This window comes from Ambystoma mexicanum, unplaced genomic scaffold (assembly GCF_040938575.1).
Source record: "Ambystoma mexicanum isolate Mex_15411 unplaced genomic scaffold, UKY_AmexF1_1 Mex_scaf48, whole genome shotgun sequence".
Lineage (NCBI taxonomy): Eukaryota > Metazoa > Chordata > Amphibia > Caudata > Ambystomatidae > Ambystoma > Ambystoma mexicanum.
Window position 1 is genome coordinate 1,294,357 of NW_027182464.1, and position 22,327 is coordinate 1,316,683.

Sequence of the window (22,327 nt, forward strand, 5' to 3'; positions counted from 1 at the left end):
CTCAGGCTTGTATGACCCAGCCATTGTGATGGGGAGGGGGTTTTCATTTTGCAAGCACCCTGGACCATTAATCTTTATATCTTTAAATATAATTGGCATTAAACTAAAACCCTTTAGGGCCAGATCAATACAGCAGCAAAGAATGCTTATTCGTTGTTGTTTGCCTCTTCATTTCATACCACCCGATATCTAAATGGTGTTTGGACTTTCTGCCCTCTGAAATAAGGACATTTGGTATGGCAAACCTTTGACCAGAGGTCCTAATCAATGGTTTGATTGACTCTCCCTTTGCGCTTGCTTCTGCAACACATGTACTAATATTGGAATGATAATGGGAAATTTAAATCGGCCCCTGCTCTAAAGGATGACACGCACATTCGTAAAGCATTCACTATTTTTGGAACATGACTGGACAGAAACTTTCTTAATTTGCAAGTGTTGATTTTTTAATAGATCTTTCTTTATTGAAGATTGAAATTGTATGTTCATTCATATTACACGACAACACAATGCATTTTGCGCCAAATTCAACACTAATGCCTCAGGAGCCTTTTACTTGTGAGTCCTCTTGACTGAATGAACAGCCCCGTCCCCTTCAATTTCTTGACTTGTACTTTTACAAGTGGCACGCTTCTTTTGTTTTTTTTTATCCCATTCTACCAAACTCAGTATTATCACTTTCCCCCTTGTTGTGCACTCCAGCGTAAACTGCTTTAAGGTGCTATTTGCAAATATCGCTCTGAACTACAGCTTTACTTGCTTCTGGGCCTTAATCTTTAAATGGGGCTGAGCAGTGTACTCCGGGTTTGGCTGCTTTTAGTTGGTTGATTTCTTTTTTGATTTCTGTAACTTTCAAACAGTCCCATTGTGAAATACCATTGCCACAATGTGCTGCAGTGCATGAAAACTTAAAATTAATGGTAGGGAGAGGGAGAGGGGCTGGGGGGAAGAGAGAGTGCGGGAGGGTGGGAGGGAGCGAGGGAAGGAGACAGGGAGGAGAGAGAGAGAAAACAAAGAAAATATGGTATTTGGGGGCTATGTATTTGCATGGAAAAGATTTTAGCCTTTTAATCAAGTGGAAAGGGGCTCTGTGGTTGGTATCTCAGCCTGTTGATGCTTTGTTGAGTTGCTTGGAACATGCAAGGAAGGAGACCTGAAGCACTCCCGACCAGGTTGCATGTCTCCAAGTTACTGAAATCCAACAGACCTCCTCCCTGTGCCACAAACTTCTGGGCACTGAGCTCTGCAGTTGTTCCCCACAGGTCGCCAAGTGTCCCAGATTTACTTTCTCAGAGTTGCTAGTTACTGCTACCCCACCTCGACCACTATATTTTCCCCAGATACTTGCTACTGTGGAGTAAGCAGGGCTAAGAGAGAGGGAGAGGGGGTGTGCCTATGCAAATCATCTGCCAGTATGCTTCCTGGGAGGTCATTCCATCTCACCATCTGACACCTGGGCAGCGGCAGGTAATTTGGAGAACAGACATATTCGGACAGGCCACAGAGCAAAAGCTGGGCCGTTGATTGAGGATCCCTTTAGCCATGTCTCCCTAAGTTACTGAGGTCCAGAAAAATTCCACCCTCAGCTCTTATAGAGAGGTCCTTGGCCGATTGTGGCCGATCAGGGTCGGGGGTGGGGGGACTGCACACTGCCTCACCTTTTCACTGCTTTCTACAGCGGTAATGCTTTTGCAGAAGGGGCCTGTACAAGTGATTTTGTCTGCGCTGTGGGAAAGTGACATTTATCCACTGACATTAACCAAATTACTTGCGCTGTTCAACGCACATACATGCATAGAAATCATGTTATGTTTTTTGGGGAAGGTCTAGAGGGTCCTGCTGATGATTTATTAAGCTGTCTGCTACTCTTGCTTTTACATAGTCTTCCCTGCCCAGGCATGTTTAAGGCATACTGTATGTCCCTCCTTTACAATGAAAACTCTGTTGAAAGCACAGAGGTACATAGGAATGGATCTGTTAAGAACTGAAACAAAAAGCCTGGAAAAATGTCGAAACGCGTAGGATTTGGACTTACAATTAACTGACTCACATTCAGATGTGCTATCCCTTGCCCCCCTGACCCCCTTTCCTTTTGTGTAATCCTTTTGTTCTCAGTAGGGTTTTCCAAAGTGGCTTTCAAATAAAAGATCATAGACCTGCATTTTGTGGCACACATGCCTCATATCCCGTTGCTCTTGATAAACTCACATCATCTCCCACCAATACAAGCTGTAAAAGATTTTCAGGGCTTAGCCAAGCAAACTAGACGCGGGTCGAAGGTTGAGCAATCCTTTAATCAGCAGCAAAGTTAACATTGAAATAAGCCTCAGAATCTCTTAAAGGATGGTCCAACATCTGTTGCTGGCAGTGCGCAATGGGGCAGCCTGGGTGCTGACACCTTAAGCCATCTCCTATTCTTGCCTTGTCCTTGATCCAGCCATGGGCCCACATGCACTCAGAGGTACAGAGTGTTTCTCATGTCTCTGGGTCTGCTGTGATGCTCTCACTCTTGCATCACCCAGCCATCGTGATGGGGAGAGGGGTGTCGATTTGCAAGCACCGTTGAGCATGAATCTTTTTATCTTTAAATATAATTGGCATTAAACCAAACCCTTTAGGACCAGATCAATAAAGCAGCAAAGAATGCTGATGTATTGCTGTTTGCCGCTTAATTCCATACCATCCGACATCTAAATGGTGTTTGGTCAAACGTTTGCCATATCAAATGTCCTTATGTTAAAGAGCAGAAAGTCCAGAGGTCCTAATCAATGGTTTGGTTGGCTCTCCCTTTGCGCTTGCCTTAAGGCGTCAGCCCGATTGCGCCCTGCAAGCAACCAGTGTTGGCCCATCCTTTAAGAGATTCTGAAGCTGATTTCAATGTTATTTTTGCTGCTGATTTAAGGATTGCTCAACCTTCGGCCCACGTCTAATTTCCTTGGCTATGCCCTTGACATCTTTTACAGCTTGTATTGGTGGGAGATGATGTGAGTTTATCAAGAGCAACGGGATATGAGGCATGTGGGCCATAAAAAACATGTCTAGGATCTTTTTTTATAAGAAAGTCTCTTTAAGTAGGGAACTTTGGACAACACTGCTGAGAGCAAAAGGATTACACAAAAGGTAAGCGGGTCAGTGGGTCAAGGGATAGCACATCTGACTGTGAGTCCGTTTATTGTAAGTCCAAATCCTACCTGTTTCAACATTTTTCCAGGCTTTTTGTTTCATTTCTTAACAGATCCATTCCTATGTACCTCAGCAAAACATGTACTAATATTGGAATGAAAATGGGAAAATAGAATTGGCCCCTGCTTCAAAGGATGACACGCACATTCGTAAAGCATTCACTATTTTTGGCACACGACAGGACAGAAACTTTCTTAATCTGCAAGTATTTATTTTTTAATACATCTTTTTTTAATGAAGATTGAAATTGTATTTTCATACATAATACACGACAACACAATACATTTTGGGCCAAATTCAACACTAATGCCTCGGGAGACTTTTACTTGTGAGTCCTATTGACTGAATGAACAGCCCCATCTCCTTCAATTTCTTGACTTGTACTTTTAGAAGTGGCACGCTGCTTTTGTTTTTTATCCCATTCTACCAAACTCAGTATTATCACTTTTCCTCTTGTTGTGCACTCCAGCGTCAACTGCTTTAAGGAGCTATTTGCAAACATCGCTCTGAACTACAGCTTTACTTGCTTCTAGGCCTTAATCTTTAATTGTGGCTTAGCAGTGTACTCCGGATTTGGCTGCTTTTAGTTGGTTAATTCTTTTTTTATTTCTGTAACTTTCAAACAGTCCCATTGTGAAATACCATTGTCACAATGTGCTGCAGTGCAGGAAAACTTAAAATGAATGGTAGGGAGGGGGGGGCTATGGGGGAGGGAGGGAGGAGAGAGAGACAGAGAGAGAGAAAACAAAGAAAATATGGTTTTCGGTGGCTATGTGTTTGCATGGAAAAGATTTTAGGCTTTTAATCATGTGGAAAGGGGCTCTGTGGCTGGCATGGCAGCCTGTTGATGCTTTGTTGAGTTGCTTGGAACATGCAAGGAAGGAGACCTGAAGCACTCCCGACCAGGTTGCATGTCTCCAAGTTACTGAAATCCCACAGACCTTCTCCCCGTGCCACAAAGTTCTGGGAGATGAGCTCTGCAGTTGTTCCCCACAAGTCGCCAAGCTCCCCAGATTTACTTTCTCAGAGTTGCTAGTTACTGCTACCCTACCTCGACCACTATATTTTGCCCAGATACTTGCTACTGTGGAGTAAGCAGGGGTAAGAAAGAGAGCGAGGGGGTTTGCCTATGCAAATCATCTGCCAGGATCCTACCTGGGAGGTCATTCCATCTCACCAGCTGACACCTGGGCAGCGGCAGGTAATTTGGAGAACAGATATATACGGACAGGCCACAAAGCAAAGGCTGAGCTGTTGATTGAGGATCCCTTTTGCCATGTCTCCCCAAGTTACAGAGGTCCAGAAAATTCCACCCTCAGCTCTCATAGAGAGGTCCTTGGCCGATCGTGGCCGATCAGAGGAGGGAAGTGTCGGAGGTGACTGCACACTGCCTCACCTTCACTGCTTTCTACAGTGGTAATGCTTTTGCAGAAGGGGCCTGTACAAGTGATTTTGTTCTGCGCTGTGGGAAAGTGACATTTATCCACTGACATTAACCAAACTACTTGCGCTGTTCAACGCACATGCATGCAGAGAAATAATGTTATGTTTTTTGGGGAAGATCTAGAGGGTCCTGCTGATGATTCTTTTAAGCTGTCTGCTACTCTTGCTTTTACATAGAGTCTTCCCTGCCCAGGAATGTTTAAGGTATACTGTATGTCCCTCCCTTACAATGAAAACTCTGTTGAAAGCACAGAGGTACATAGGAATGGATCTGTTAAGAAATGAGACAAAAAGCCTGGAAAATGTAGAAACAGGTAGTATTTGGACTTAGCACATTTGACTGTGAGTTAGTTTATTGTATCAGTTTACCCACTGACCCCCTTACCTTTTGTGTAATACTTTTGCTCTCAGTGGGGTTGCCCAAAGTTCCCTTCTTAAAGCGGCTTTCTTATAAAAAAATCCTAGACCTGCTTTTTGTGGCACACATGCCTCATATCCCGTTGCAGTTGATAAAGTCACATCATCTCCCACCAGTACAAGCTGTAAAAGATTTCCAGGGCTTATCCAAGCAAACTAGACGTGGGTCGAAGGTTGAGCAATCCTTAAATCAGCAGCAAAGTTAAAATTGAAATCAGCCTCAGAATCCTTTATAGGATGGTCCAACATCTGTTGCTTACAGGGCTCAATCGGACAGCCTCTGGTGCTGACTCCTTAAGCCACCTCCTGTTTTTGCCTTGTCCTTGATACAGCCATGGGCCCACATACACTCAGAGGTACCGAGTTTTTCTCATGTCTATTGGGTCTATTGTGATGCTCTCAGGCTTGTATGACCCAGCCATTGTGATGGGGAGGGGGTTTTCATTTTGCAAGCACCCTGGACCATTAATCTTTATATCTTTAAATATAATTGGCATTAAACTAAAACCCTTTAGGGCCAGATCAATACAGCAGCAAAGAATGCTTATTCGTTGTTGTTTGCCTCTTCATTTCATACCACCCGATATCTAAATGGTGTTTGGACTTTCTGCCCTCTGAAATAAGGACATTTGGTATGGCAAACCTTTGACCAGAGGTCCTAATCAATGGTTTGATTGACTCTCCCTTTGCGCTTGCTTCTGCAACACATGTACTAATATTGGAATGATAATGGGAAATTTAAATCGGCCCCTGCTCTAAAGGATGACACGCACATTCGTAAAGCATTCACTATTTTTGGAACATGACTGGACAGAAACTTTCTTAATTTGCAAGTGTTGATTTTTTAATAGATCTTTCTTTATTGAAGATTGAAATTGTATGTTCATTCATATTACACGACAACACAATGCATTTTGCGCCAAATTCAACACTAATGCCTCAGGAGCCTTTTACTTGTGAGTCCTCTTGACTGAATGAACAGCCCCGTCCCCTTCAATTTCTTGACTTGTACTTTTACAAGTGGCACGCTTCTTTTGTTTTTTTTTATCCCATTCTACCAAACTCAGTATTATCACTTTCCCCCTTGTTGTGCACTCCAGCGTAAACTGCTTTAAGGTGCTATTTGCAAATATCGCTCTGAACTACAGCTTTACTTGCTTCTGGGCCTTAATCTTTAAATGGGGCTGAGCAGTGTACTCCGGGTTTGGCTGCTTTTAGTTGGTTGATTTCTTTTTTGATTTCTGTAACTTTCAAACAGTCCCATTGTGAAATACCATTGCCACAATGTGCTGCAGTGCATGAAAACTTAAAATTAATGGTAGGGAGAGGGAGAGGGGCTGGGGGGAAGAGAGAGTGCGGGAGGGTGGGAGGGAGCGAGGGAAGGAGACAGGGAGGAGAGAGAGAGAAAACAAAGAAAATATGGTATTTGGGGGCTATGTATTTGCATGGAAAAGATTTTAGCCTTTTAATCAAGTGGAAAGGGGCTCTGTGGTTGGTATCTCAGCCTGTTGATGCTTTGTTGAGTTGCTTGGAACATGCAAGGAAGGAGACCTGAAGCACTCCCGACCAGGTTGCATGTCTCCAAGTTACTGAAATCCAACAGACCTCCTCCCTGTGCCACAAACTTCTGGGCACTGAGCTCTGCAGTTGTTCCCCACAGGTCGCCAAGTGTCCCAGATTTACTTTCTCAGAGTTGCTAGTTACTGCTACCCCACCTCGACCACTATATTTTCCCCAGATACTTGCTACTGTGGAGTAAGCAGGGCTAAGAGAGAGGGAGAGGGGGTGTGCCTATGCAAATCATCTGCCAGTATGCTTCCTGGGAGGTCATTCCATCTCACCATCTGACACCTGGGCAGCGGCAGGTAATTTGGAGAACAGACATATTCGGACAGGCCACAGAGCAAAAGCTGGGCCGTTGATTGAGGATCCCTTTAGCCATGTCTCCCTAAGTTACTGAGGTCCAGAAAAATTCCACCCTCAGCTCTTATAGAGAGGTCCTTGGCCGATTGTGGCCGATCAGGGTCGGGGGTGGGGGGACTGCACACTGCCTCACCTTTTCACTGCTTTCTACAGCGGTAATGCTTTTGCAGAAGGGGCCTGTACAAGTGATTTTGTCTGCGCTGTGGGAAAGTGACATTTATCCACTGACATTAACCAAATTACTTGCGCTGTTCAACGCACATACATGCATAGAAATCATGTTATGTTTTTTGGGGAAGGTCTAGAGGGTCCTGCTGATGATTTATTAAGCTGTCTGCTACTCTTGCTTTTACATAGTCTTCCCTGCCCAGGCATGTTTAAGGCATACTGTATGTCCCTCCTTTACAATGAAAACTCTGTTGAAAGCACAGAGGTACATAGGAATGGATCTGTTAAGAACTGAAACAAAAAGCCTGGAAAAATGTCGAAACGCGTAGGATTTGGACTTACAATTAACTGACTCACATTCAGATGTGCTATCCCTTGCCCCCCTGACCCCCTTTCCTTTTGTGTAATCCTTTTGTTCTCAGTAGGGTTTTCCAAAGTGGCTTTCAAATAAAAGATCATAGACCTGCATTTTGTGGCACACATGCCTCATATCCCGTTGCTCTTGATAAACTCACATCATCTCCCACCAATACAAGCTGTAAAAGATTTTCAGGGCTTAGCCAAGCAAACTAGACGCGGGTCGAAGGTTGAGCAATCCTTTAATCAGCAGCAAAGTTAACATTGAAATAAGCCTCAGAATCTCTTAAAGGATGGTCCAACATCTGTTGCTGGCAGTGCGCAATGGGGCAGCCTGGGTGCTGACACCTTAAGCCATCTCCTATTCTTGCCTTGTCCTTGATCCAGCCATGGGCCCACATGCACTCAGAGGTACAGAGTGTTTCTCATGTCTCTGGGTCTGCTGTGATGCTCTCACTCTTGCATCACCCAGCCATCGTGATGGGGAGAGGGGTGTCGATTTGCAAGCACCGTTGAGCATGAATCTTTTTATCTTTAAATATAATTGGCATTAAACCAAACCCTTTAGGACCAGATCAATAAAGCAGCAAAGAATGCTGATGTATTGCTGTTTGCCGCTTAATTCCATACCATCCGACATCTAAATGGTGTTTGGTCAAACGTTTGCCATATCAAATGTCCTTATGTTAAAGAGCAGAAAGTCCAGAGGTCCTAATCAATGGTTTGGTTGGCTCTCCCTTTGCGCTTGCCTTAAGGCGTCAGCCCGATTGCGCCCTGCAAGCAACCAGTGTTGGCCCATCCTTTAAGAGATTCTGAAGCTGATTTCAATGTTATTTTTGCTGCTGATTTAAGGATTGCTCAACCTTCGGCCCACGTCTAATTTCCTTGGCTATGCCCTTGACATCTTTTACAGCTTGTATTGGTGGGAGATGATGTGAGTTTATCAAGAGCAACGGGATATGAGGCATGTGGGCCATAAAAAACATGTCTAGGATCTTTTTTTATAAGAAAGTCTCTTTAAGTAGGGAACTTTGGACAACACTGCTGAGAGCAAAAGGATTACACAAAAGGTAAGCGGGTCAGTGGGTCAAGGGATAGCACATCTGACTGTGAGTCCGTTTATTGTAAGTCCAAATCCTACCTGTTTCAACATTTTTCCAGGCTTTTTGTTTCATTTCTTAACAGATCCATTCCTATGTACCTCAGCAAAACATGTACTAATATTGGAATGAAAATGGGAAAATAGAATTGGCCCCTGCTTCAAAGGATGACACGCACATTCGTAAAGCATTCACTATTTTTGGCACACGACAGGACAGAAACTTTCTTAATCTGCAAGTATTTATTTTTTAATACATCTTTTTTTAATGAAGATTGAAATTGTATTTTCATACATAATACACGACAACACAATACATTTTGGGCCAAATTCAACACTAATGCCTCGGGAGACTTTTACTTGTGAGTCCTATTGACTGAATGAACAGCCCCATCTCCTTCAATTTCTTGACTTGTACTTTTAGAAGTGGCACGCTGCTTTTGTTTTTTATCCCATTCTACCAAACTCAGTATTATCACTTTTCCTCTTGTTGTGCACTCCAGCGTCAACTGCTTTAAGGAGCTATTTGCAAACATCGCTCTGAACTACAGCTTTACTTGCTTCTAGGCCTTAATCTTTAATTGTGGCTTAGCAGTGTACTCCGGATTTGGCTGCTTTTAGTTGGTTAATTCTTTTTTTATTTCTGTAACTTTCAAACAGTCCCATTGTGAAATACCATTGTCACAATGTGCTGCAGTGCAGGAAAACTTAAAATGAATGGTAGGGAGGGGGGGGCTATGGGGGAGGGAGGGAGGAGAGAGAGACAGAGAGAGAGAAAACAAAGAAAATATGGTTTTCGGTGGCTATGTGTTTGCATGGAAAAGATTTTAGGCTTTTAATCATGTGGAAAGGGGCTCTGTGGCTGGCATGGCAGCCTGTTGATGCTTTGTTGAGTTGCTTGGAACATGCAAGGAAGGAGACCTGAAGCACTCCCGACCAGGTTGCATGTCTCCAAGTTACTGAAATCCCACAGACCTTCTCCCCGTGCCACAAAGTTCTGGGAGATGAGCTCTGCAGTTGTTCCCCACAAGTCGCCAAGCTCCCCAGATTTACTTTCTCAGAGTTGCTAGTTACTGCTACCCTACCTCGACCACTATATTTTGCCCAGATACTTGCTACTGTGGAGTAAGCAGGGGTAAGAAAGAGAGCGAGGGGGTTTGCCTATGCAAATCATCTGCCAGGATCCTACCTGGGAGGTCATTCCATCTCACCAGCTGACACCTGGGCAGCGGCAGGTAATTTGGAGAACAGATATATACGGACAGGCCACAAAGCAAAGGCTGAGCTGTTGATTGAGGATCCCTTTTGCCATGTCTCCCCAAGTTACAGAGGTCCAGAAAATTCCACCCTCAGCTCTCATAGAGAGGTCCTTGGCCGATCGTGGCCGATCAGAGGAGGGAAGTGTCGGAGGTGACTGCACACTGCCTCACCTTCACTGCTTTCTACAGTGGTAATGCTTTTGCAGAAGGGGCCTGTACAAGTGATTTTGTTCTGCGCTGTGGGAAAGTGACATTTATCCACTGACATTAACCAAACTACTTGCGCTGTTCAACGCACATGCATGCAGAGAAATAATGTTATGTTTTTTGGGGAAGATCTAGAGGGTCCTGCTGATGATTCTTTTAAGCTGTCTGCTACTCTTGCTTTTACATAGAGTCTTCCCTGCCCAGGAATGTTTAAGGTATACTGTATGTCCCTCCCTTACAATGAAAACTCTGTTGAAAGCACAGAGGTACATAGGAATGGATCTGTTAAGAAATGAGACAAAAAGCCTGGAAAATGTAGAAACAGGTAGTATTTGGACTTAGCACATTTGACTGTGAGTTAGTTTATTGTATCAGTTGACCCACTGACCCCCTTACCTTTTGTGTAATACTTTTGCTCTCAGTGGGGTTGCCCAAAGTTCCCTTCTTAAAGCGGCTTTCTTATAAAAAAATCCTAGACCTGCTTTTTGTGGCACACATGCCTCATATCCCGTTGCAGTTGATAAAGTCACATCATCTCCCACCAGTACAAGCTGTAAAAGATTTCCAGGGCTTATCCAAGCAAACTAGACGTGGGTCGAAGGTTGAGCAATCCTTAAATCAGCAGCAAAGTTAAAATTGAAATCAGCCTCAGAATCCTTTATAGGATGGTCCAACATCTGTTGCTTACAGGGCTCAATCGGACAGCCTCTGGTGCTGACTCCTTAAGCCACCTCCTGTTTTTGCCTTGTCCTTGATACAGCCATGGGCCCACATACACTCAGAGGTACCGAGTTTTTCTCATGTCTATTGGGTCTATTGTGATGCTCTCAGGCTTGTATGACCCAGCCATTGTGATGGGGAGGGGGTTTTCATTTTGCAAGCACCCTGGACCATTAATCTTTATATCTTTAAATATAATTGGCATTAAACTAAAACCCTTTAGGGCCAGATCAATACAGCAGCAAAGAATGCTTATTCGTTGTTGTTTGCCTCTTCATTTCATACCACCCGATATCTAAATGGTGTTTGGACTTTCTGCCCTCTGAAATAAGGACATTTGGTATGGCAAACCTTTGACCAGAGGTCCTAATCAATGGTTTGATTGACTCTCCCTTTGCGCTTGCTTCTGCAACACATGTACTAATATTGGAATGATAATGGGAAATTTAAATCGGCCCCTGCTCTAAAGGATGACACGCACATTCGTAAAGCATTCACTATTTTTGGAACATGACTGGACAGAAACTTTCTTAATTTGCAAGTGTTGATTTTTTAATAGATCTTTCTTTATTGAAGATTGAAATTGTATGTTCATTCATATTACACGACAACACAATGCATTTTGCGCCAAATTCAACACTAATGCCTCAGGAGCCTTTTACTTGTGAGTCCTCTTGACTGAATGAACAGCCCCGTCCCCTTCAATTTCTTGACTTGTACTTTTACAAGTGGCACGCTTCTTTTGTTTTTTTTTATCCCATTCTACCAAACTCAGTATTATCACTTTCCCCCTTGTTGTGCACTCCAGCGTAAACTGCTTTAAGGTGCTATTTGCAAATATCGCTCTGAACTACAGCTTTACTTGCTTCTGGGCCTTAATCTTTAAATGGGGCTGAGCAGTGTACTCCGGGTTTGGCTGCTTTTAGTTGGTTGATTTCTTTTTTGATTTCTGTAACTTTCAAACAGTCCCATTGTGAAATACCATTGCCACAATGTGCTGCAGTGCATGAAAACTTAAAATTAATGGTAGGGAGAGGGAGAGGGGCTGGGGGGAAGAGAGAGTGCGGGAGGGTGGGAGGGAGCGAGGGAAGGAGACAGGGAGGAGAGAGAGAGAAAACAAAGAAAATATGGTATTTGGGGGCTATGTATTTGCATGGAAAAGATTTTAGCCTTTTAATCAAGTGGAAAGGGGCTCTGTGGTTGGTATCTCAGCCTGTTGATGCTTTGTTGAGTTGCTTGGAACATGCAAGGAAGGAGACCTGAAGCACTCCCGACCAGGTTGCATGTCTCCAAGTTACTGAAATCCAACAGACCTCCTCCCTGTGCCACAAACTTCTGGGCACTGAGCTCTGCAGTTGTTCCCCACAGGTCGCCAAGTGTCCCAGATTTACTTTCTCAGAGTTGCTAGTTACTGCTACCCCACCTCGACCACTATATTTTCCCCAGATACTTGCTACTGTGGAGTAAGCAGGGCTAAGAGAGAGGGAGAGGGGGTGTGCCTATGCAAATCATCTGCCAGTATGCTTCCTGGGAGGTCATTCCATCTCACCATCTGACACCTGGGCAGCGGCAGGTAATTTGGAGAACAGACATATTCGGACAGGCCACAGAGCAAAAGCTGGGCCGTTGATTGAGGATCCCTTTAGCCATGTCTCCCTAAGTTACTGAGGTCCAGAAAAATTCCACCCTCAGCTCTTATAGAGAGGTCCTTGGCCGATCGTGGCCGATCAGGGTCGGGGGTGGGGGGACTGCACACTGCCTCACCTTTTCACTGCTTTCTACAGCGGTAATGCTTTTGCAGAAGGGGCCTGTACAAGTGATTTTGTCTGCGCTGTGGGAAAGTGACATTTATCCACTGACATTAACCAAATTACTTGTGCTGTTCAACGCACATACATGCATAGAAATCATGTTATGTTTTTTGGGGAAGGTCTAGAGGGTCCTGCTGATGATTTATTAAGCTGTCTGCTACTCTTGCTTTTACATAGTCTTCCCTGCCCAGGCATGTTTAAGGCATACTGTATGTCCCTCCATTACAATGAAAACTCTGTTGAAAGCACAGAGGTACATAGGAGTGGATCTGTTAAGAACTGAAACAAAAAGCCTGGAAAAATGTCGAAACGCGTAGGATTTGGACTTACAATTAAATGACTCACATTCAGATGTGCTATCCCTTGCCCCCCTGACCCCCTTTCCTTTTGTGTAATCCTTTTGTTCTCAGTAGGGTTTTCCAAAGTGGCTTTCAAATAAAAGATCATAGACCTGCATTTTGTGGCACACATGCCTCATATCCCGTTGCTCTTGATAAACTCACATCATCTCCCACCAATACAAGCTGTAAAAGATTTTCAGGGCTTAGCCAAGCAAACTAGACGCGGGTCGAAGGTTGAGCAATCCTTTAATCAGCAGCAAAGTTAACATTGAAATAAGCCTCAGAATCTCTTAAAGGATGGTCCAACATCTGTTGCTGGCAGTGCGCAATGGGGCAGCCTGGGTGCTGACACCTTAAGCCATCTCCTATTCTTGCCTTGTCCTTGATCCAGCCATGGGCCCACATGCACTCAGAGGTACAGAGTGTTTCTCATGTCTCTGGGTCTGCTGTGATGCTCTCACTCTTGCATCACCCAGCCATCGTGATGGGGAGAGGGGTGTCGATTTGCAAGCACCGTTGAGCATGAATCTTTTTATCTTTAAATATAATTGGCATTAAACCAAACCCTTTAGGACCAGATCAATAAAGCAGCAAAGAATGCTGATGTATTGCTGTTTGCCGCTTAATTCCATACCATCCGACATCTAAATGGTGTTTGGTCAAACGTTTGCCATATCAAATGTCCTTATGTTAAAGAGCAGAAAGTCCAGAGGTCCTAATCAATGGTTTGGTTGGCTCTCCCTTTGCGCTTGCCTTAAGGCGTCAGCCCGATTGCGCCCTGCAAGCAACCAGTGTTGGCCCATCCTTTAAGAGATTCTGAAGCTGATTTCAATGTTATTTTTGCTGCTGATTTAAGGATTGCTCAACCTTCGGCCCACGTCTAATTTCCTTGGCTATGCCCTTGACATCTTTTACAGCTTGTATTGGTGGGAGATGATGTGAGTTTATCAAGAGCAACGGGATATGAGGCATGTGGGCCATAAAAAACATGTCTAGGATCTTTTTTTATAAGAAAGTCTCTTTAAGTAGGGAACTTTGGACAACACTGCTGAGAGCAAAAGGATTACACAAAAGGTAAGCGGGTCAGTGGGTCAAGGGATAGCACATCTGACTGTGAGTCCGTTTATTGTAAGTCTAAATCCTACCTGTTTCAACATTTTTCCAGGCTTTTTGTTTCATTTCTTAACAGATCCATTCCTATGTACCTCAGCAAAACATGTACTAATATTGGAATGAAAATGGGAAAATAGAATTGGCCCCTGCTTCAAAGGATGACACGCACATTCGTAAAGCATTCACTATTTTTGGCACACGACAGGACAGAAACTTTCTTAATCTGCAAGTATTTATTTTTTAATACATCTTTTTTTAATGAAGATTGAAATTGTATTTTCATACATAATACACGACAACACAATACATTTTGGGCCAAATTCAACACTAATGCCTCGGGAGACTTTTACTTGTGAGTCCTATTGACTGAATGAACAGCCCCATCTCCTTCAATTTCTTGACTTGTACTTTTAGAAGTGGCACGCTGCTTTTGTTTTTTATCCCATTCTACCAAACTGAGTATTATCACTTTTCCTCTTGTTGTGCACTCCAGCGTCAACTGCTTTAAGGAGCTATTTGCAAACATCGCTCTGAACTACAGCTTTACTTGCTTCTAGGCCTTAATCTTTAATTGTGGCTTAGCAGTGTACTCCGGATTTGGCTGCTTTTAGTTGGTTAATTCTTTTTTTATTTCTGTAACTTTCAAACAGTCCGATTGTGAAATACCATTGTCACAATGTGCTGCAGTGCAGGAAAACTTAAAATGAATGGTAGGGAGAGGAAGAGGGAGGGGGGGGGTTATGGGGGATGGGAAGGAGGGAGGGAGGGAGGGAGGAGAGAGAGACAGAGAGAGAGAAAACAAAGAAAATATGGTTTTCGGTGGCTATCTGTTTGCATGGAAAAGATTTTAGGCTTTTAATCATGTGGAAAGGGGCTCTGTGGCTGGCATGGCAGCCTGTTGATGCTTTGTTGAGTTGCTTGGAACATGCAAGGAAGGAGACCTGAAGCACTCCCGACCAGGTTGCATGTCTCCAAGTTACTGAAATCCCACAGACCTTCTCCCCGTGCCACAAAGTTCTGGGAGATGAGCTCTGCAGTTGTTCCCCACAAGTCGCCAAGCTCCCCAGATTTACTTTCTCAGAGTTGCTAGTTACTGCTACCCTACCTCGACCACTATATTTTGCCCAGATACTTGCTACTGTGGAGTAAGCAGGGGTAAGAAAGAGAGCGAGGGGGTTTGCCTATGCAAATCATCTGCCAGGATCCTACCTGGGAGGTCATTCCATCTCACCAGCTGACACCTGGGCAGCGGCAGGTAATTTGGAGAACAGATATATACGGACAGGCCACAAAGCAAAGGCTGAGCTGTTGATTGAGGATCCCTTTTGCCATGTCTCCCCAAGTTACAGAGGTCCAGAAAATTCCACCCTCAGCTCTCATAGAGAGGTCCTTGGCCGATCGTGGCCGATCAGAGGAGGGAAGTGTCGGAGGTGACTGCACACTGCCTCACCTTCACTGCTTTCTACAGTGGTAATGCTTTTGCAGAAGGGGCCTGTACAAGTGATTTTGTTCTGCGCTGTGGGAAAGTGACATTTATCCACTGACATTAACCAAACTACTTGCGCTGTTCAACGCACATGCATGCAGAGAAATAATGTTATGTTTTTTGGGGAAGATCTAGAGGGTCCTGCTGATGATTCTTTTAAGCTGTCTGCTACTCTTGCTTTTACATAGTCTTCCCTGCCCAGGAATGTTTAAGGTATACTGTATGTCCCTCCCTTACAATGAAAACTCTGTTGAAAGCACAGAGGTACATAGGAATGGATCTGTTAAGAAATGAGACAAAAAGCCTGGAAAATGTAGAAACAGGTAGTATTTGGACTTAGCACATTTGACTGTGAGTTAGTTTATTGTATCAGTTGACCCACTGACCCCCTTACCTTTTGTGTAATACTTTTGCTCTCAGTGGGGTTGCCCAAAGTTCCCTTCTTAAAGCGGCTTTCTTATAAAAAAATCCTAGACCTGCTTTTTGTGGCACACATGCCTCATATCCCGTTGCAGTTGATAAAGTCACATCATCTCCCACCAGTACAAGCTGTAAAAGATTTCCAGGGCTTATCCAAGCAAACTAGACGTGGGTCGAAGGTTGAGCAATCCTTAAATCAGCAGCAAAGTTAAAATTGAAATCAGCCTCAGAATCCTTTATAGGATGGTCCAACATCTGTTGCTTACAGGGCTCAATCGGACAGCCTCTGGTGCTGACTCCTTAAGCCACCTCCTGTTTTTGCCTTGTCCTTGATACAGCCATGGGCCCACATACACTCAGAGGTACCGAGTTTTTCTCATGTCTATTGGGTCTATTGTGATGCTCTCAGGCTTGTATGACCCAGCCATTGTGATGGGGAGGGGGTTTTCATTTTGCAAGCACCCTGGACCATTAATCTTTATATCTTTAAATATAATTGGCATTAAACTAAAACCCTTTAGGGCCAGATCAATACAGCAGCAAAGAATGCTTATTCGTTGTTGTTTGCCTCTTCATTTCATACCACCCGATATCTAAATGGTGTTTGGACTTTCTGCCCTCTGAAATAAGGACATTTGGTATGGCAAACCTTTGACCAGAGGTCCTAATCAATGGTTTGATTGACTCTCCCTTTGCGCTTGCTTCTGCAACACATGTACTAATATTGGAATGATAATGGGAAATTTAAATCGGCCCCTGCTCTAAAGGATGACACGCACATTCGTAAAGCATTCACTATTTTTGGAACATGACTGGACAGAAACTTTCTTAATTTGCAAGTGTTGATTTTTTAATAGATCTTTCTTTATTGAAGATTGAAATTGTATGTTCATTCATATTACACGACAACACAATGCATTTTGCGCCAAATTCAACACTAATGCCTCAGGAGCCTTTTACTTGTGAGTCCTCTTGACTGAATGAACAGCCCCGTCCCCTTCAATTTCTTGACTTGTACTTTTACAAGTGGCACGCTTCTTTTGTTTTTTTTTATCCCATTCTACCAAACTCAGTATTATCACTTTCCCCCTTGTTGTGCACTCCAGCGTAAACTGCTTTAAGGTGCTATTTGCAAATATCGCTCTGAACTACAGCTTTACTTGCTTCTGGGCCTTAATCTTTAAATGGGGCTGAGCAGTGTACTCCGGGTTTGGCTGCTTTTAGTTGGTTGATTTCTTTTTTGATTTCTGTAACTTTCAAACAGTCCCATTGTGAAATACCATTGCCACAATGTGCTGCAGTGCATGAAAACTTAAAATTAATGGTAGGGAGAGGGAGAGGGGCTGGGGGGAAGAGAGAGTGCGGGAGGGTGGGAGGGAGCGAGGGAAGGAGACAGGGAGGAGAGAGAGAGAAAACAAAGAAAATATGGTATTTGGGGGCTATGTATTTGCATGGAAAAGATTTTAGCCTTTTAATCAAGTGGAAAGGGGCTCTGTGGTTGGTATCTCAGCCTGTTGATGCTTTGTTGAGTTGCTTGGAACATGCAAGGAAGGAGACCTGAAGCACTCCCGACCAGGTTGCATGTCTCCAAGTTACTGAAATCCAACAGACCTCCTCCCTGTGCCACAAACTTCTGGGCACTGAGCTCTGCAGTTGTTCCCCACAGGTCGCCAAGTGTCCCAGATTTACTTTCTCAGAGTTGCTAGTTACTGCTACCCCACCTCGACCACTATATTTTCCCCAGATACTTGCTACTGTGGAGTAAGCAGGGCTAAGAGAGAGGGAGAGGGGGTGTGCCTATGCAAATCATCTGCCAGTATGCTTCCTGGGAGGTCATTCCATCTCACCATCTGACACCTGGGCAGCGGCAGGTAATTTGGAGAACAGACATATTCGGACAGGCCACAGAGCAAAAGCTGGGCCGTTGATTGAGGATCCCTTTAGCCATGTCTCCCTAAGTTACTGAGGTCCAGAAAAATTCCACCCTCAGCTCTTATAGAGAGGTCCTTGGCCGATCGTGGCCGATCGGGGTGGGGGGACTGCACACTGCCTCACCTTTTCACTGCTTTCTACAGCGGTAATGCTTTTGCAGAAGGGGCCTGTACAAGTGATTTTGTCTGCGCTGTGGGAAAGTGACATTTATCCACTGACATTAACCAAATTACTTGTGCTGTTCAACGCACATACATGCATAGAAATCATGTTATGTTTTTTGGGGAAGGTCTAGAGGGTCCTGCTGATGATTTATTAAGCTGTCTGCTACTCTTGCTTTTACATAGTCTTCCCTGCCCAGGCATGTTTAAGGCATACTGTATGTCCCTCCATTACAATGAAAACACTGTTGAAAGCACAGAGGTACATAGGAGTGGATCTGTTAAGAACTGAAACAAAAAGCCTGGAAAAATGTCGAAACGCGTAGGATTTGGACTTACAATTAAATGACTCACATTCAGATGTGCTATCCCTTGCCCCCCTGACCCCCTTTCCTTTTGTGTAATCCTTTTGTTCTCAGTAGGGTTTTCCAAAGTGGCTTTCAAATAAAAGATCATAGACCTGCATTTTGTGGCACACATGCCTCATATCCCGTTGCTCTTGATAAACTCACATCATCTCCCACCAATACAAGCTGTAAAAGATTTTCAGGGCTTAGCCAAGCAAACTAGACGCGGGTCGAAGGTTGAGCAATCCTTTAATCAGCAGCAAAGTTAACATTGAAATAAGCCTCAGAATCTCTTAAAGGATGGTCCAACATCTGTTGCTGGCAGTGCGCAATGGGGCAGCCTGGGTGCTGACACCTTAAGCCATCTCCTATTCTTGCCTTGTCCTTGATCCAGCCATGGGCCCACATGCACTCAGAGGTACAGAGTGTTTCTCATGTCTCTGGGTCTGCTGTGATGCTCTCACTCTTGCATCACCCAGCCATCGTGATGGGGAGAGGGGTGTCGATTTGCAAGCACCGTTGAGCATGAATCTTTTTATCTTTAAATATAATTGGCATTAAACCAAACCCTTTAGGACCAGATCAATAAAGCAGCAAAGAATGCTGATGTATTGCTGTTTGCCGCTTAATTCCATACCATCCGACATCTAAATGGTGTTTGGTCAAACGTTTGCCATATCAAATGTCCTTATGTTAAAGAGCAGAAAGTCCAGAGGTCCTAATCAATGGTTTGGTTGGCTCTCCCTTTGCGCTTGCCTTAAGGCGTCAGCCCGATTGCGCCCTGCAAGCAACCAGTGTTGGCCCATCCTTTAAGAGATTCTGAAGCTGATTTCAATGTTATTTTTGCTGCTGATTTAAGGATTGCTCAACCTTCGGCCCACGTCTAATTTCCTTGGCTATGCCCTTGACATCTTTTACAGCTTGTATTGGTGGGAGATGATGTGAGTTTATCAAGAGCAACGGGATATGAGGCATGTGGGCCATAAAAAACATGTCTAGGATCTTTTTTTATAAGAAAGTCTCTTTAAGTAGGGAACTTTGGACAACACTGCTGAGAGCAAAAGGATTACACAAAAGGTAAGCGGGTCAGTGGGTCAAGGGATAGCACATCTGACTGTGAGTCCGTTTATTGTAAGTCCAAATCCTACCTGTTTCAACATTTTTCCAGGCTTTTTGTTTCATTTCTTAACAGATCCATTCCTATGTACCTCAGCAAAACATGTACTAATATTGGAATGAAAATGGGAAAATAGAATTGGCCCCTGCTTCAAAGGATGACACGCACATTCGTAAAGCATTCACTATTTTTGGCACACGACAGGACAGAAACTTTCTTAATCTGCAAGTATTTATTTTTTAATACATCTTTTTTTAATGAAGATTGAAATTGTATTTTCATACATAATACACGACAACACAATACATTTTGGGCCAAATTCAACACTAATGCCTCGGGAGACTTTTACTTGTGAGTCCTATTGACTGAATGAACAGCCCCATCTCCTTCAATTTCTTGACTTGTACTTTTAGAAGTGGCACGCTGCTTTTGTTTTTTATCCCATTCTACCAAACTGAGTATTATCACTTTTCCTCTTGTTGTGCACTCCAGCGTCAACTGCTTTAAGGAGCTATTTGCAAACATCGCTCTGAACTACAGCTTTACTTGCTTCTAGGCCTTAATCTTTAATTGTGGCTTAGCAGTGTACTCCGGATTTGGCTGCTTTTAGTTGGTTAATTCTTTTTTTATTTCTGTAACTTTCAAACAGTCCCATTGTGAAATACCATTGTCACAATGTGCTGCAGTGCAGGAAAACTTAAAATGAATGGTAGGGAGGGGGGGTTATGGGGGAGGGAGGGAGGAGAGAGAGACAGAGAGAGAGAAAACAAAGAAAATATGGTTTTCGGTGGCTATGTGTTTGCATGGAAAAGATTTTAGGCTTTTAATCATGTGGAAAGGGGCTCTGTGGCTGGCATGGCAGCCTGTTGATGCTTTGTTGAGTTGCTTGGAACATGCAAGGAAGGAGACCTGAAGCACTCCCGACCAGGTTGCATGTCTCCAAGTTACTGAAATCCCACAGACCTTCTCCCCGTGCCACAAAGTTCTGGGAGATGAGCTCTGCAGTTGTTCCCCACAAGTCGCCAAGCTCCCCAGATTTACTTTCTCAGAGTTGCTAGTTACTGCTACCCTACCTCGACCACTATATTTTGCCCAGATACTTGCTACTGTGGAGTAAGCAGGGGTAAGAAAGAGAGCGAGGGGGTTTGCCTATGCAAATCATCTGCCAGGATCCTACCTGGGAGGTCATTCCATCTCACCAGCTGACACCTGGGCAGCGGCAGGTAATTTGGAGAACAGATATATACGGACAGGCCACAAAGCAAAGGCTGAGCTGTTGATTGAGGATCCCTTTTGCCATGTCTCCCCAAGTTACAGAGGTCCAGAAAATTCCACCCTCAGCTCTCATAGAGAGGTCCTTGGCCGATCGTGGCCGATCAGAGGAGGGAAGTGTCGGAGGTGACTGCACACTGCCTCACCTTCACTGCTTTCTACAGTGGTAATGCTTTTGCAGAAGGGGCCTGTACAAGTGATTTTGTTCTGCGCTGTGGGAAAGTGACATTTATCCACTGACATTAACCAAACTACTTGCGCTATTCAACGCACATGCATGCAGAGAAATAATGTTATGTTTTTTGGGGAAGATCTAGAGGGTCCTGCTGATGATTCTTTTAAGCTGTCTGCTACTCTTGCTTTTACATAGAGTCTTCCCTGCCCAGGAATGTTTAAGGTATACTGTATGTCCCTCCCTTACAATGAAAACTCTGTTGAAAGCACAGAGGTACATAGGAATGGATCTGTTAAGAAATGAGACAAAAAGCCTGGAAAATGTAGAAACAGGTAGTATTTGGACTTAGCACATTTGACTGTGAGTTAGTTTATTGTATCAGTTGACCCACTGACCCCCTTACCTTTTGTGTAATACTTTTGCTCTCAGTGGGGTTGCCCAAAGTTCCCTTCTTAAAGCGGCTTTCTTATAAAAAAATCCTAGACCTGCTTTTTGTGGCACACATGCCTCATATCCCGTTGCAGTTGATAAAGTCACATCATCTCCCACCAGTACAAGCTGTAAAAGATTTCCAGGGCTTATCCAAGCAAACTAGACGTGGGTCGAAGGTTGAGCAATCCTTAAATCAGCAGCAAAGTTAAAATTGAAATCAGCCTCAGAATCCTTTATAGGATGGTCCAACATCTGTTGCTTACAGGGCTCAATCGGACAGCCTCTGGTGCTGACTCCTTAAGCCACCTCCTGTTTTTGCCTTGTCCTTGATACAGCCATGGGCCCACATACACTCAGAGGTACCGAGTTTTTCTCATGTCTATTGGGTCTATTGTGATGCTCTCAGGCTTGTATGACCCAGCCATTGTGATGGGGAGGGGGTTTTCATTTTGCAAGCACCCTGGACCATTAATCTTTATATCTTTAAATATAATTGGCATTAAACTAAAACCCTTTAGGGCCAGATCAATACAGCAGCAAAGAATGCTTATTCGTTGTTGTTTGCCTCTTCATTTCATACCACCCGATATCTAAATGGTGTTTGGACTTTCTGCCCTCTGAAATAAGGACATTTGGTATGGCAAACCTTTGACCAGAGGTCCTAATCAATGGTTTGATTGACTCTCCCTTTGCGCTTGCTTCTGCAACACATGTACTAATATTGGAATGATAATGGGAAATTTAAATCGGCCCCTGCTCTAAAGGATGACACGCACATTCGTAAAGCATTCACTATTTTTGGAACATGACTGGACAGAAACTTTCTTAATTTGCAAGTGTTGATTTTTTAATAGATCTTTCTTTATTGAAGATTGAAATTGTATGTTCATTCATATTACACGACAACACAATGCATTTTGCGCCAAATTCAACACTAATGCCTC

The 22,327-nt window shown here is 43.9% G+C and overlaps 5 non-coding genes across 5 annotated transcripts; all 5 read left to right on the forward strand.

Annotated features, from left to right (window-relative positions):
• The first annotated feature begins 292 nt into the window (after positions 1-292).
• On the forward strand, positions 293-399 carry LOC138560797 (U6 spliceosomal RNA). Its single transcript, XR_011299263.1, has one exon. It is a non-coding gene; the product is annotated as a U6 spliceosomal RNA (small nuclear RNA).
• Positions 400-5,733: 5,334 nt separating this feature from the next.
• LOC138560799 (U6 spliceosomal RNA) lies at positions 5,734-5,840 on the forward strand. Its single transcript, XR_011299265.1, has one exon. It is a non-coding gene; the product is annotated as a U6 spliceosomal RNA (small nuclear RNA).
• Positions 5,841-11,174: 5,334 nt separating this feature from the next.
• Positions 11,175-11,281, forward strand: LOC138560800 (U6 spliceosomal RNA). The gene has a single exon (XR_011299266.1). It is a non-coding gene; the product is annotated as a U6 spliceosomal RNA (small nuclear RNA).
• Positions 11,282-16,643: 5,362 nt separating this feature from the next.
• LOC138560801 (U6 spliceosomal RNA) lies at positions 16,644-16,750 on the forward strand. Its single transcript, XR_011299267.1, has one exon. It is a non-coding gene; the product is annotated as a U6 spliceosomal RNA (small nuclear RNA).
• A 5,326-nt stretch (positions 16,751-22,076) lies between these two features.
• Positions 22,077-22,183, forward strand: LOC138560802 (U6 spliceosomal RNA). The gene has a single exon (XR_011299268.1). It is a non-coding gene; the product is annotated as a U6 spliceosomal RNA (small nuclear RNA).
• Positions 22,184-22,327: the final 144 nt, after the last annotated feature.